The sequence below is a fragment of the Carassius gibelio genome, chromosome B16, assembly GCF_023724105.1.
Source record: "Carassius gibelio isolate Cgi1373 ecotype wild population from Czech Republic chromosome B16, carGib1.2-hapl.c, whole genome shotgun sequence".
In the NCBI taxonomy this organism is placed as follows: Eukaryota; Metazoa; Chordata; class Actinopteri; order Cypriniformes; family Cyprinidae; genus Carassius; species Carassius gibelio.
In genome coordinates this window covers 24,147,967-24,165,290 of record NC_068411.1, presented here as the reverse complement: position 1 = coordinate 24,165,290, position 17,324 = coordinate 24,147,967, and the positions used below count along the sequence as shown (strand labels likewise).

The following is a 17,324-nucleotide window of genomic DNA, read 5'->3' as shown; positions in this document are numbered from 1 at the left end:
GCACAGCAGCAAAATGGCAGTGTCCTGTGAATTAGCTCTGGCTGACTGATCCTGTTTAAGATTTGTTGTTAATTAAAGGTGTGGAAGGGTTCCGTACCAGCCTCTCACTGCATCCATCACTCACCCAACTCCAAGAATAGGAAAGAACAGGGCGAGAAAATCCCTCCTGAAGAGCTAGAGAGACAGAACAGATTTTTTAAAAGAGTCTCCTTGTTCTCACATTTATAGAGTTGTTTTATAGTCAAATGAAACAGCACTACTTTTCTACATAAAAAAGTGAAATCAGTAATTAAATATTTTTAATGTTTCATCTAAATGGCAGTGAGATAAATGGAGACTTATTTAAAGAAATAGTTAAGGCAAAAATAAAAACTGTGTCATTGTTTATGCATGCAATTCTAAACTTGTGTCAAATAGAACACAATAACAGAAGCATATATATATATATATATATATATATATATATATATATATATATATATATATATATATATATATATATATATATATATATATATATATATATATATATATATATATATGCTGCATTCATTTATGCCATATAATTAAAGTGAACTTAGACCGGTGCTGTTGAAAATGACAAAGCTCCCAAAATGACAAAAAGTTTTAATATAAAAAGTCTTAATGACTCATGACTTAATGACAATGACTTCATTAAACCTCATTACGTTTTATTATTTTAATTTTGCAAGTATGCATTAAATTGATCAAGTGTCAGTAAAGACTTTTCCTTTGTTACAAAAAAAAGAAAAAAATCTATTTCAAATAAATGTTGTTCTTTTGAATTCTATATTTATCAAAGAATCCTGAAAAACACAAATATTTTTCCACAAAAAATGTTAACCCACACAAGTGTTTTCAACACTGATAAAAACAAGAAAAGATACATGATTGGAAGTATATTAGAATGATTTCTGAAGGATCATGTGATCATGTGACTGAATATTGGCGTAATGGTTGCTGAAAATTAATCTTTGCCACAGGGATGAATTGCATTTTAAAATATATTAAAAATAGAAAAGTAATTTTAAGCTGTACTAACTTTTTACAATATTACCACCTTCTGAATTTAGTGCCACCATACGGTTGCCGTTTCAAGTCTGCGTGTTCATCTCATCTGGATTATTCTCATATTCAAAGCTATCAGATTGTTTCATGTGGAACTGATTCGTTGAGTCTGTTGAAACTGCAGGATGTCTTTCATGTGAAATATGCTAGCTTTTGAAGTTTTCTTGTGTGTTGGGAATAGTAGATCAGCAAGATTAATAATATCCATCCATAAAAAGGAAGTCCGGTGGGTTTAACCCTGAGAACCATCCATATGCATGGTGTGAAAGTGTTTGTTATTTTCAGCTGTGACAGCATATGGCCCGGCTGTTTGTTTATATCTGTGTGTATATATAAAGGTTTTCCCTGAGAGAGCGAGGATTGTAATGACCTCCAGGCTTTCACAATCACACATGAAATGCTTACTCTGTTTCCACAGCCATGACCTTTCTAGCCTGAGGTCAAACTGTCTGACACTCATCCGAACAAGGAGATTCTCTTCTCTCGCTCTCTTTGGAGGGAAAACAGTCAGAAAGGGATGCTGAAGCAAATAGAGCAGAGCGAGCATTCAGCTGAATGACTAGCACAGCACATTTCAGCACAGGAACAGAGCTACACCCTGCCAAGTTGCATCTGACCCTTCCACAACGTGCTGAACTCAGAAAGAAGATTTTTTCCTCTTTGGAGATTATTTTTCTTTTTTTGTTGCATCAGATCAGGGCTGCAGTTATCATTTCTTGGCCCCGGACAAAACCGTCATCACGGCCCCCACTTAAATCATGCCCTCTAGGTTGAACGAATCAGTTTGTTCAGTCAAATTGCTCAATCACTTTCTGAACCATATAATCCGGTTCAGTGAATCAAGAGACTTGAATCCGTTCTACTGAATTGTTCAGTCCAATTTGTGAACTAAACCAATGATTCAGTGAGTCAGTGATATGATTCTTGAACAAATCAGATCATTCAGTTGAGCTGTTCTATCCCTGTTCATTGAATCAGTAAACCATTTTAACAAATCCGTTCATTCATTTAAACAGTTTAATTATTTTTTAACCAAATCATTAATTCATTGAGTCAGTGGACTAAAATTTTATTACTGAAATAATATTGAACTAATTAGCAAACCAAATCAACTGATTCCTTGAGCAAATGAGCTCAATTCTGATTCTTGAACAGATGTGTCAGTTCAGTTGAGCTGTTCAATCCAATTTACAAACCAAATCAACCAATTCATTAGACAGTGAACTGAACTCTAAATCTACAACAAATCAGTCAGTTAAATGAATTGAATCATTGAATCCCATTTGCGAACCAAGTCAGTAAGCTGAATTCTGATTCTTGAACAAATTCATTTGAACAGTACAATGCAGTCTGTCAACCAAATTGAGTGAGCTGAAATCTAAATCCTGAATTAATCAATCCATTCAAATGGACTTTTCAATCTAATTTGGAAACCAAATATTGGGTCAGTGAGCGGAACTGTGATTTCTGAACAAATCATCACATGCAACTGAATAGTTTAATCCAATTCTTTAATCAAATCAAATGGTTTACTGAATCAGTGAACTGAACTCTGGTTCTTGAACAAATCAGTTAGTTCAATCCAATTTGTGAACTGGATCAGCTGGTTTATTTCAAGTAATGATTCACAAGGATGATTCATAAAAAACTGATTCAATAATCTGACTGTGTTTATAAGTTCAAATACTATTTTAATTAAGCTATTACATGGCTTCAAGACTTTGGTGTACTTAGCACTTTTTTGTGGAACTACATTTTTTTAACTATACTTGTAACTACTTTTCTAACAAGGTGTTTATATGTGTGTTTGTGCATCTGACGGTCCATATACGAGATGTGCATGCAAACACTCACAGGCAGAGGCAGATGGTTGCATTACTCATCTGAGACTCTAAAACTGACACATATTTTCATCCCCCTCTCCTTCTTCCTTTCTCAGCAGAAATGCAGCCCACAGTGCTGTGCGTTCACACGTCCAAACCTCCCCCGTATTCCAGCAAGACGAGATGCTTAGATAAAACAGCGACTGCTGTCCTAAAGCCTCACCATCTTTGCAACAGCAACACCAGTGGAAAAAAACAAACACTTTGGGTATGAGACAAACAAACATGTCAGCAATCCAACAAAGCGACTTTCTTCATAAATAAGGCATGATTAAAACATGTTTTTGATAAATACCAAGCCATGCTGTACATGAAGGTTGTGGCATGAACATTATATACCGATGGCAACAGATAACAGACAGCATTTTGTGTTGCAGTTATTTTGTATTTGTTTATCCCCACGTCTCACTGGAGTTTTTATGCATCCTAATCCGAATCCAAATGATTGAAAAACCTCAGGGTATGGCTGAGGGATTTTTATGCCAACAGATGTGCCTTTAATATCTATAATATGATTTCTAACAGGATGTGAAAATGACAAGTTAGATGGTAATAACACAGATAAGACATATTTCACAACTGATGCCCTTTTTACATTCCTGACTCATGCTGGCCATAGTTATCTCTCTACTAGATAATTGCAACTCGCTCATTTCTTGTTGGTCTGCATCTGTCATTTTGCCCCCTTGAGCACAACTGAAACACTGCCTGCTGCCCGACTTGTATTCAATCTGCAGACATTTTCACACGCTATGCCTTTGTGGCAGGAATAGGACTCAAGACAGCTTTTCTGGCCTCCAGTGCTGCAGCCTCTTGTTGCCTGTGAGCTGTGATTCACTGAACGTTGCTTTTCAATGTGAAAATGACCTCCCAAAAACTATCAACTACCAACTCACTGGCAAAAGGTCTGGGCTATCCTTTCAAAGCATACTGTTGAAAATAACAGCTAAAACTGAATGAATCTCTGCTGAAGCAGCACATGTTGGGCTTTTTGGAAGCTGGGATGCCACCAACAGGATTGTACATCATTCAGAATTGAATTGAGAAAGTTAGATTTCATTTGAATTGAGGATGAAGAATTACATCTTGTATAATTCATATAACATGCAGAATTTCAGTTTGAATTTTAAAAATTGAATTAATTTCTAGATAATTCTAGATAATTTCTAGATGATTATTATAGATAGATAGATAGATAGATAGATAGATAGATAGATAGATAGATAGATAGATAGATAGATAGATAGATAGATAGATAGATAGATAGATAGATACGTGTCATCCAACATTAGATCTATTTACAGGCACAAGAAACCTTGCCAAAAGTGTTTGTTTTTCACAGTACACTTCCATTTTTAGCTCAGACTAAATAAGGAGCCACACAATAACTATCTGAAAGTGTTGACATGATGCAAGGATAGAGGTTTATCACGGAAGCATGACATCAGCAGCACCTTTTACTTTAAGCTATTTGAGGCATCACTCATTCACATGGACATTATTTTTTGGGATTGAAGTTGACATTATAAATGTATGCATTTCAGTATATCTCAGTATATCTCTCTATTACATGAAAAGATCTAGAAACCTTTACTCATGCTCCAGCTCACGGAAACACATTTTTCTTCTCCAGTCTCACATCAGAGGGTTTACCCAGCTGTGATGTCCAGGCCAAGGGCGAAACTGAAATAAATAATAAGAGTTATTTGAACATAAAGGCGACACATTTGTACCTGACATCTGAACACAAGGTGGAAAAGAAGATAGCACACATGGATCTATATCTGAAGGGTAAAGCAGATCAATGAATCCCAAAGGGATATTTGTGGGTGATCCCAAAGGGATTTGGGATTTGTATAGAATTATCCAGTCAAAAATGAAAATTATATCAATATTTAATCATCCTTATGTTATTCCAAAACACTGTGACCTTTCTTTTGTGAAACACAAAAAGAAGATTGCTCTAAACTGATACAACTCTCAGTGTTTTATTGTAGCTATACCACATGAGAAAATATATAGGAAACTTTGTTTCTGCAAGCCATTCTTTTAACATCTTTTCACATCAGAGGGCTTTCCCAGCTGAGATGCTTTAACCCAGGGCAAAACTCAAATAAATAAGAGTTGTTGGAATATGAAGACATGACACGTTAATGTGTTTCTTATGAAAATGTCATGGTTTAGAAATGCACATAATTCATCATTTCTATATTGCATAATTATAGTATTATACATTTTATTTTGAAAAGAGTTCACTCTTTACACTTTCCCATGTTTACATTGCACGGGTTGCCCTGAATGCCAGCTGATCATTTGCATCTTTTGCGCAACAGGAAAGCGGCGTCTGGTGCCATGACGACATGTTTTTGCTTGATATTACTCTTCCCGCTTCTGTCAGATTCCAGTCGGTTCCATGAGGAGCAGCTTTAGCATCAGAAGCCTCCCACTCCCCGCCTTCGAGGTGGAGAACCCAGAGTCCGCAGCTCGAGCGCGCGCGGTGAGCAGGTGGCCGCCCACGAGCCAAAAGCTGGAGAAACCGCGTTTTCCAAGCGCACCTCCGGTGGTTTGGCGCCAAAATATCTCTTGCGAACAAAATTTGCATTGAATTGACGTCGCATGTTGCTCACTATAATTTCATAAATATTCATGAAAGTGCATTTTTGTAATTCTTAAGTGAGGTAGAACCCATTTTCTTTAACACATGTCTCGCATACTCACTCACTAAAACATAATTAAATAAATAAATGTAAAATAAAAAAATACTATATATACATACATACACAAATGCATTCACTTTTTATCCATCTATCTATCTATATATAGATAGATAGATAGATAGATAGATAGATAGATAGATAGATAGATAGATAGATAGATAGATAGATAGATAGATAGATAGATAGATAGATAGATACATATAAATTATAGTAATTATTTTTTAATCGGTTCTGAATGGGTTAAACAACTGCCTCCGTGCGCTCTCTCTGCCTCTCTCCGTCTTTCTCTCCGTGCGCTTGATTTTCACTTTCTCATCGTGTCTCCTTCATTCTGGTGTGACCCACGAAATGCTGTTGCTCCACAAGGGGGGGCTGCTGGATATATGCTTTAGTGCCCAACTGCCTGCCTTCAAACACTGAATCCAGTTAGTGTGGACAGAGCGGGCGAGGAGAGGAAGATTCCCACTGCCTCGACACGCACCGAGAGACCACCCGACCCGAGCCTGGGCTACGCTCACCGCACACCTCACCTCCCTGGAGCCTTCACACACCACTTCTGGACTTTTTATCCGGAAAACAGGACGACCATTACGACTTGCGGACTGGATTAAATAATAAACATTTGGGAAACAGAGTTACATTATCAGAAGTGACAGAACAGAAACACACATTAACAGGATCCGCTGTGAATTTATGGATGCTTGTTGCTTTTTTTCGGTCCTGTGAGCACCTCTCTTCCACTGGAGCACACAGACCTTCTTTTGTGTCATTGTTCAAGCAGATATTGCCTGTTGAAAGAATGAATACACCGAACTTTTTCTGAACAAGTTGGAGGAATAGTCGAAGGCTTTTTATGTGCAAACAAACAGATGGAACATGCCAACATTTTCGAGGTAAACCCTCATTATGATCTATCTAGAATGTGATTAGAGACCCTATGTTTGCCCCATTTCAGCCCCACTTTACATGGTAATTAAATGAAATGCTTTTGCTTACACGTAATAATATATTCAGTAATTTAATCACAGCCTCATATCAATTATACCTTGTCTACAATAATTGAGTGATATCTGCTTTTACTCACGCATTGATTTAGATTAGGGTCATTCTCATTAACTCTTTTAGATCTTTTGTACTCTTTATAAGTGTTACATCAGAGAATGACACGACAAATCTGTGTAGGCTAATTCAGTATGTAGAGGTTTTCTGAACTCGTATTTGCATTTATCTGTGCCTGTCGTTCTCGTCAGACAGCGTTCGCTCTCCAAGGTACCAAACTGCGGTGTTACCCAGCCTAGTGTCCAGTGGACAAAACAGTTTTGGCATAAGAACATGATCTCAGAACAAACATATTTGACAATTTTAGCTTCGCTGGATGCATATAAGCATGTAGTGTCTTTTTTTATATTGGCTATATATTGTGCGCAATAGTTGCTGCTCTGATCTCCCTTGTGGAATGGGAATATACCTTCCCGTCTCGTGTCTCCTATACTTCCCCGGCACAACATCAAAACCTAATATTTGCAAAACTGGTTAAAACATTAACCTGGAACAAAGTTTTTATAGTTTGTATTTTTCTCATAACTTTTTTCTCTTTTTTATTATTCGTGTTTGTCACTTGACAGTGAGATGGGACTCTTGTATTTGGATATATTGATGCGTTTGGAGCATTTCTATAGTATATGACACATATTCCACTTTAAATATTATTACAGAACCTGTCACTTGATATTAAGAGCAAACCACTTGTGATGTAGAGCTAGTGCAGCGTTCAGCAAAAGGTTGAGAGCTCGTGTTTTGTCCGGTTCAGTGACGATGTCTCTCTTTAACAATGTGAATAAAAGGCAAACTCCCACTTCCCTCTTTTTCTCTTTCAACTGCAAAATACTTGATGTGCACGTTCTTATATGCAAAATCACCATCAAATAAATACAAAGAATGGAAGTTAAAGTAAAAAATACACAGATTTTTTTTTAATAAATGATAAAAAGATGCCAGTATAATACTACTAAAATAGCACTTGTCTTGCAGTAAATGCAACATAAAATCATGAACAATGACTCCATTGCTGACTCTCTTTTCGACTCTCTCTCTTTCTTTCTGTGAAACTGTCTTACCATATGCTGCTTGTAAAGTCTAAAGCTAGCTAAATGCGCCATTACACACAGACAGTATGGAAACTTCTCGTTTGGTAATAATAGATGTGGTTTGCTGGTGTTTGGCTGAGAGTTACTGATGGTGAGTGAGTAGAAGTTCCGTGTTTGTACAGTAGGGGGGACTGTGCCAGCGCTCAATTCCCTCCGTGGGAATAGGGAAATGAACGGCGATCACCGAGCAGGAGATGCCTCACTGCGCACTTTCAGACTCGCCCGAGCCTCTGACTGCATCACACGCAACCCCAGCCCGTCTGAAGAGCACAGCCAAGCTCCTCAACAACAGGTTATGATGCTACTCGACCTGGGTGCTCTACTCAAAACCATATAAATACCTGAAAAATATGTATAATATATATTCTATCAGCATCACCACAGCATTAATAATAGGAATGATCAGCTGCATAATAAAAATCAAACAGGTATTATAATAAAGGGTGAAATAATATTCGCTGCCAAAATGTTATCAAATGCCTTTATATGGTAGGCCTATATCCAAGGTCCACGGTTCATTGGCCCAAGTCAAAAGAAGTCACCTCAATGTGCCTGTGATATTCTGGTGCGAAGATATGGATGGTGCACATTGCAATATGGTTGCTAGGGTGTTCTGGTTGGTTGCTAGGGTGTGGTTAGGAAGTTGATAATGTATTATGGAATGGCCTTAGTTAAAAGACCCACCTCTAAGTCTTTATGACACTATGATCTGAAGATATCCCCTCTGATCTCCATTTTTGAATGTAAGTCTGGGATTTTTAGCCTTTTTTTCTGATTCCTGATCACTTTCTTCAATAAGCCATATGATTTGTACAAAAATTATACGATTTCAATAAAAAACATAATCAACGACAACAATAATTAAATAAGCCATATGAGTTGAGCTCTTGATAACATTAATAATTTTTATAATAAAAAAAAAAACCAATAAAATAAGCCTTATGAATTAAGCACTCAATATTGAAGTTTATTAACAAAAGCAATATTTTGGTCCAATGATTTGCCTACAATTTTTTCACGTGTGCTGTGTTTGTGTTGATTTAATAATAAAAAAGATATGATTTGAGCACTCAATAATATTAATAACAGTAAATAATAATATAAGCCATAAGATTTGAGCTCTGAATAGTTGTAATAATAAAACACAACAAGCCATATGATTTGAGTTCTCGATCATTTTAATAACAGAAACAAAAAAAACATGATCTCAATGATATCAATAACTGAAAAAATAAAAAATAAAATATGCCATTTGATTTGAGCTCTCAATAGTATTAATATTTTTTTATTTAAAAAAGTATAAAACCAGCCATGGTTTGAGCATTCAATAATATGAATCATTAAAAAATTGTGAAAAATTACAAAATAAACCATATAATTTGAGATCTCAATAACAGTAATAATAATAAAAAGTAAAGAAAATATTATTTCTAAAATTGAATATTTGTATATTATATATATATATATATATATATATATATATATATATATATATATATATATATATATATATATATATATATATATATATAAATTATATGTATATATAATTAATTAAATTAAAATACATGTTAAATATATTATTATTTTTTTGTATAATCATCACAGAAAACAGGTCATGATTCTGACTGAATCCAGTGAAATATGCATGTAACAATCTTTGTGTTAAATCTAAATGGCACAGTCATATCAGTTCCGCCCGACTGCCTCTTTTAGATACACGCCTGCCGTGAGTCTCCGGGGAGTTTTGAGCTTAAGAGGCAAACGTAGAATGCCGCGCTTGCCCTGTGGTCACAGATATTTGGACGGCTGTGTTTTCTTCATCCGAGGAAAGGAGTAGGGATGATACATTGAGAATAAAAATAGATCACGCAGGAGCAGCCTGACAGCATAGTTCTTAATCATGAGCTTGGGTGAAATTGGGCAAGCTGGCACTATTGGCTTTTTGGAGGGCAGCCATCCATGCCTTTTAACCTAGATGTCCCCCTTTTGTCTTTCTCCTGTACATCCTTATTCTGTCGTTCACTTCCTCTCCTCTTATAGAGTATGCCTTTCTCAACTACCATTCCTCATCAAGCCAACATGCATCAGAAGCCACAGAGCACATTTCATTAAGCACAATCACAGCATGTTTGTGCATGCATAAGTCTGTTTGTGACAGGTTTCTGTTCCCAACATACACAGAAACATTTCACACGCTCTCTGCTTTGGTTTACACAACACCTGATGTACTGAAAATACTGTTTACGTTTTTTTTTTTTTTTTTTTTTTTTTTTTTATGGAGAAACTTGGAAGGGAATTCAATACACAGTTTGACGACAGTCAGTCAACAATGAAACAATGCAATCATTACTGTCTTCTGATCTCTCACTTATTAAGCTTCAATAAATCTTTTTTGGTCACACTTTATTTTAAAATTAACAAAACATTTACTAATACTTTTGTCTTAGAAAACTTCTAATTTGCTGCTTATTAATAGTTAGTAAGGTAGTTGATAAGATAAGGTATTGGGTAGGATTAGAGATGTAGAAAATGGTTGTGCAGAATGTGTGCTTATTTGTACAAATAAACAGCCAAAATGCTAATAATGCGTAGTAAGGTTTTTTTAAGAAGAAGAAGAAACAGCCCTAACTTGAACCAGCTCCGCCCACATGAGCACCACATATGTGCATCCTATGCTATGAGTCTGATCAAAGCTAGATCCCTTAAAATATGTTGCTGAATATTTGGAGCTCCTGTGATGGAGTTGGTTCAGAGAGGGGGACAGGTGTTGAGGGAATGAGGTCGGTATGTTTGCAAGGTGCTAACCAATTAGTGGTGTGATTGTACACAGGAGCCTGTGGCCCCTGGCCATCCTCGTTGAGCACAATGATCAGGGTTGGAACATCACGCATTTACCAATCGCTCTCTAATTAGGGTCTACATCAGAGCCTGTGCTCCTGCCTAATGAATCTTAGACAGAGAGCTGAGAGACAGTGGGACCAGGCTTGGAATGAGGTGAGGTGGACACAGTTCCCAGCATCCCATCGAGGTCCTTGCCATGAAAATGTATTAATGGCTAGCTTTTCAAACGCTGCACAGATGGCTTTGTGACTGTGTGTGTGTTTGTTTCAGTTTGGGTGTGTCGCATGATGCAACTTTTGTCGCTTAAGAGTAAAAGAGTAAATGTGTGTGTACTATGAAAGCACAGTAATTTAGTGTTTATTGCCATTTTGTATTATTATGACAAAATGATCTTTATGAGATTCAGATATGAGCTAGGCTTAAATTGGAAGTGTGTCAAAAAAAAAAAAAACATTTAAAACAGAAATAAATCAACCTCATGGGTCAAAAAATTTGCATGCAGCATGCTAGACATTTATAATGTTACAAAAGATTTCTATTCAAATAAAGGCTGTTCATTGCACTTTCTACTCATAAAACAAACAATCAAATAAATAAAAAAGCATCACAATTTTACTTTTTTATTTAGTCAAGTGTTATTTTTTTTTACTTTTCACAATATTAATAAATTACATTTTTACTGTATTTTAATCAAATAAACAAAGCCCAGTTTTAAATGTCACTTTAAAATACATGTTGCATACTAGAAAAGCAAGCAAGACAGAAACATGTTATTTTGTATCTTATACTGAATATTCTAAACATTAACAGATATTTTAAAAACAAACAAACAAAAAATACACATGATATTGTATGTTGTATGTATGTGGTATGTATATTGTATATTGTATAGTCCAATGTCATTCATGGCAAATTCAAGACATGCACATGCACACACACAAGGACAATAAAACAGTCATTTGATTTTGACTTGAGATCACAATGTGCACATTTCCAATTACTGACGTCACACTCACTCTTGCTTTGTAGAGATAGATATGTGCATTAAAATCACTTTATCATTGTTCTAGTATTTTCACCCTATTTTTTATTGAAATTATATTGTTTTTAAATTAGTATTATTTGTAGTAAGTAAAAAGTTAAGAATAAATATTTGTAATTATTAAAATGTATTTAAATGTATTAAATGTTTAAGGTCATTTTTGTCTTTCTGAATAGAGCATATTGTAGATGGCAGACCTTGTATAATTAAGAAAAAATGGATAGATACAACAAAATCACTCATCCCATCTTCCCAGATCCAACACAATATCCTCTTCTGTGATTTTAGAGAATCTCATCTATCTAGGATGAACAACTCTTGCTACGAAAATCAACCTGCTCATTGACTTGTTCACTGGCCGTCGGCTCACATAAAGGGGCAGAATATGGAACACTGGTGAGACCTTTGTGCCTTGACTGAGTGCAGAGTCAGGGAGGCTGGATGGTGTTTCTCCGTGAAGCAGCGATCTTACAGATCTGAGCCCAAAATAAATCTGTGATTGCTTTAGGGAAGGAAACACCTTGTTTGAGAACACTTTTCTCACACACATACACACATCTCTCCGTGCGTTGTGTATTTTTATTTTTTTTCCCCCTAAATTATGCAGTGAAACTCCAGCAGTGGAAGGATGGCAGATGACACAATGTGTGAGGACACCGGAGCTGTATGGCACCTTTGTCAGCTAATTATAGATGGCAGAGTACGACTAGAGCTTAATGACAGAAAGCTTTTTCTTGGCTATGCACGCATTCATATTTTTAAATGTCAAGTGCACAGAGGCGTTTCATTGTTTCTGTGGCATCCATATGGATGTCACAATCAAACCACCCCTACACACTGTAAATCTTATTTGTCTCCTCTCCTCTCAGCAAAGCATCAAATAAGGCCACTGTTCTTCTAATGTGAAGAAAATGTAGCATGTGTCCTTTCAACACATGCTTAGCAAATAAGCTGTGATAGCTTTCTCACTATTTATGAAGTGAAAATTAGCCTGGCAGACATTTGCAGGACTGCACTCTGAGATTTTTGTTGTCGTTGTTGTTGATCTAATACATAATTGAATTGGATCATCTTCCAATGCCATGTTGTTAAGCATGAGATTGTGAAGTTCCATTCAAATCTTCAGTGGGTTTAAAAGTAAATAGTTCTATAAAAAATATCAAACCAAGTGGTTTTCTCAGGACTTGCTTCTCTTTTCCAAGGTATTTATGCAATTACTTTTAACCAACAGGTTCTAAGGTGATTTGTGGATATATGAAGTCAGTTTTTGAGTTCACATAGTATTCATAATCAGATTTATGTATACAGAATGTATACATAACACTGCAGATATTTTACTCTATAATTTTTTATACTTTATTTTATTTTATTGGACAAAATCAAGTCCCATCCTATTTTTCTTGTTTAGGAAGCTGTTTCACTTGCATATACATAATTATATCACAATAGACGAGAAGACAATTGCAATTTCCATTTCGTGCCAACTTTAAAAAGATAAAATGAGTCAGTTAAACAAAGGTTACAAGAGAGAAAAATACACTACAGAGACAGGGAGAAACCTATGAAACATATCACAGATGGCGAGCGCTCTGCTCCTTTGTGATTTCATTTCAAATATTCGTTTGACCCTTCATATACAGCAACCAAGAACATCTAAAAAAAAATACAATAGAAGGCAAAGCGACTTGCTTTTATCTCTGGCTCACTTTTTATCATTCTTTTTTCCTTTACTCTTCAGTCATTTGTTTTCTGAAAAGACAGAGTGTAATTCATGCTAAAACTGTTTACACAAAGGGAGTCCCTGTCTACAGCAATGTGTGCAAAACTAAATAGCTCAAAATCGTTACATCCTGGAGTGCCTACGCAATTTCGAACAAGAAATCTCTTTTAAAGACTTTTCAGGGCTTTGTGCCACATCAGTTTAAGGCCATTTTGTGTACAAACTTCAATCAAAGGGGTCTGTAATAGCGAATGAATGAACGTAGTCGCTCTTTTTTCCGCCTGTCTATGTTCACTTGTGAGAACAAAGCTCTCTTTGATGTGAAGTGCATGCATAATCCTCAGTATCTGACATTGCATCTCTGTCGCGGTGTAAAGCCCCCTCAAATCTCAGAAGGCCTGCGTCTCCGGAGCAGTGTCGTTAACTCCCCCACTGCGCCGGTGTGTCACTCTCTTCACCGCCGTAGCGCTTGAATAGCTGTCAGCGCTGTGTATTTGCTTATTGTGATATACCCGACTCCATCACTGTAACTGTTTGTTACCTGAAGACATGTTTGTGACTTTGAGTCACTGTGTGTCAGTGTTCTTGAGGGCGCAGTATTTGCATTTTTTTATATATTTTTTTTCTGTTCCGTCGTCGTTCATTTTTCTATTCCGAGTTCATAGTGGCCTTTCAACATATTGCGGCAGACGTCCTTTCTTTCGTTGCTTTTTATGTCTGTGTAGACATAAAAAGCAACAACAACAGATGAACCACAGTGTTCCTCATCTGTGATTCTTTTTACTGGCTACATGCTGTAACTGAATCAGTCTTTTGAACAAAATACATCTGCAAGTAATTAGGCTTGCTTTTTTCTTTGTGTTTATCGTAGAAGTATTTTGTATATTTCCCCTTCGATAAACAAGTGGAGGGATAAGAAAAGCAGAAGAAAGTGAAAACATCTGCTCTCGGAAGCGCAGACTGTCCAATCTGGCCATGTCAGCCTTTCTGTAGACTCTGGTGAAGTAGAGCGTTTATCTGTGGCAGTGAAAACTCTTTCATTCCATCCCATTAATTTCCAAATTCTGCACAAATGTGGTTTTCCTCAGGCGAACAGCAGCTGCATTACTGTTTACTTCGCATTTGATACAGTGTTTGTGAATGTACACGCTCAAATTTAAGGGGCCACGTGTCTTTTCAGAAGTCGACCTTAAATTCATTTAACAAATTTAACACGTTCAAATTCAACGGTGACAACTGCGGACTTTCTGAGAAATTGTAGAAAAGTTGTGAATGTGAGCTTGATCAATCTGATGCAACTAAAAGATTGTGTACTGCAAAATAATGGACATATTTCTATGACCAAAATTACTCTTAAGAATCAATTCTTTTAAGCCAAAATGAACATGATAACAGAAATGTACCCAAATGAATCAGATTAATTTGAGATCAGCATACAATTTAATCGATAGATTGAGAATCTCAATAAATCAATGACAACTTCAGGTTGTGGAATGTGCCGTTTTATAACGTAATATGACTGAACGCTGCCTCCACACAAGAAGATCAACACCTGTTTTTACATCACTGCCTGTTTAGCCCTGCCCACTGATTCACAAATGTAGTGTAAATAACGAGAGAGACAAACGCAGGTCTACGCAGAGATATGACTCTGAAGAAAACAAGACACTGTTCAGTGCCAAGTTGTGGAAAAATTCAAGTCTTTGCATTGCCTTCCTTCTGATCCCAATATAAGGAAAGAGTGGAAGAACTATATTTTTAATAAAGTTTAAGACAGCATCAGTAAGAACTTGGTCTTTTGCTCACTTCATTTTACCAAGGATTCGTTTACAGACAAGATACAATTCGATGCAGGGAGTTCATAAAGATTTCAACTAAAAGATGATGCTATAAATTAGATCAGATGTCGCACCACACAAGTGTGATTAATTATTTATATTACGTGATCACTATTGCTTTTTTTATTCATTTTTAACCTAAATCACATAATCTGTGTATCTGTGAAGGATGTAGACAACTAGTTAGCCAATCATAGAAGCGGGTGTTTACTTCCAAGACTACTACCCAAAATTATGAAGGTTTTTTTTTATTTATTTATTTTTATGTAAAAGTCTTGATAACATTAGAAGTGGACCTCAAAAAACAGCACAGAATAATAGAAAGAGGCAGTTCATGACCCCTTCAACACAAAAACTTGTTCTAGCCAAAGTAAATTATACTTTCCTTTGCAATCATACACCACCCATGATAAAATGCATTTCTTTAATGAAACTGAAAATGTCACATTATGTTATATATACATATTGTGTATCGGTTTGTGATTGCACCATTCTTGAAGAACTCAGATTAATCAGGTTGGCTAAAACGCACCTTTTTTACAGACACTTTTTTTTTTGTGTGGCTTGCTTCTAAAGGGCTTATTCCCCACTTCACTCTGTCTTGCAAATGTCAGTCTGTCCACATTGTCCATACAGATTGTTATAATAGGACTATATATCTTTTCTAATGAGAGAGAACGAGGGAGATTAAACAGGCTGTAATCTCTCTTCGTCTTTCTCTCGCTCTCAGGTCGGGACAGTTTGATGGATGGAGCAGGTCATCTCTCAGGCGCTGACAGTGATAGCCTGTGTCAGCCCTCAAATAGTGACATGGCTCGATTGCTCTCATTCCCTCCCCTTGTCATTCTCCTGCTCTTTTAGTATTATCATTACTGTACTGAGGACAGATTGAGTGGAGTTACCTTAGAAAGAGGTTTGGATTGCTCTGTATGTCTTTGCTGGCATGAAATAGTGTCCCACCGGTACTGTCAATGCGTGTAATCATCCATATCCCCCGGTGGAGTCTGCGTGACTTGGCTTCTCACTCACAACCCTGCTGGGAAAACCAGGTCATACAGCATAAGGTGGTCAAGCTGGTTTTTGGAACATGGCAAATAGTTTTCTTGCTGGTTCAAGATGGTCTACCAGCCTAGCCAGGTCTTCACCAGCTGGTAGTGCAGCTGGTCAACCACCTAAACCAGCTTGAACCATAAACTGACCAGCTAGTAACTAACTGCTCTCTTCCAAACCACTGAAACTACACAAAGCTGGTTGTTCGTTACAAAAAGCAGTAACAGTACAATGATGCTTAAAATTAATAAAACAAAAAGCTAGGTTTTGTTGAACTTGTTTTTACCTAAATGCTGCGTTTTCGTGTGAAATGATGTAAAAGACACAAGACACAAGCAGTCAAACTCATCTTGCCACTGGGGAAGTCGTGGCCTAATGGTTAGAGGGTTGGACTCCCAATCGAAGGGTTGTGGGTTCTAGTCTCGGGCCGGACAGAATTGTGGGTGGGGGTAGTGCATGTACAGTTCTCTCTCCACCTTCAATACCATGGCTTAGGTGCCCTTGAGCAAGGCATCGAACCCCCAACTGCTCCCCGGGCGCCGCAGCATAAATGGCTGCCCACTGCTCCGGGTGTGTGCTCACAGTGTGTGTGTGTGTGTGTGTGTGTGTGTACACTGCTCTGTGTGTGTGCATTTCGGATGGGTTAAATGCAGAGCACAAATTCTGAGTATGGGTCACCATACTTGGCTGAATTTCACTTCACATCACATTGAAAAAGCAGTGCAGCGGAATACAAAATGTCTTCAGTATGAACGGCACTGCAAACTTTTTTTCTTATGTTATTTTGAATGACTTTCTAACATATCTTTGTTTATTTGATCAAATTTCAAATGGCTTTTATGTGTAGATTTTATTGTTTTACCCATATCAAGATTTTGAATCTTTAATCAACAAAATAAAATAAACATTTTAAACTATAATTGTCTTTAAAAAATTTATTTAAAAAGAATAATAATAATAAAAATCATTTCCACAGTCATTTTTATTGCAGTTT

General features: G+C 36.6%; 1 protein-coding gene across 9 annotated transcripts in view; it reads left to right on the top strand.

Annotated features, from left to right (window-relative positions):
• The first annotated feature begins 6,032 nt into the window (after positions 1–6,032).
• The window catches only part of adgrb1a (adhesion G protein-coupled receptor B1a), an 85,518-nt gene continuing 74,226 nt past the window's right edge, over positions 6,033–17,324 (top strand). For 5 of the 9 annotated variants that reach the window (XM_052579304.1, XM_052579298.1, XM_052579303.1 and 2 more), the window contains exon 1: positions 6,034–6,582. The gene's annotated coding sequence lies outside the window, so the exon portion shown is untranslated. Of the gene's footprint in view, positions 6,583–17,324 lie in introns of all 9 variants that reach the window. The other 4 variants (XM_052579305.1, XM_052579301.1, XM_052579299.1 and 1 more) reach the window with 3 other exon arrangements.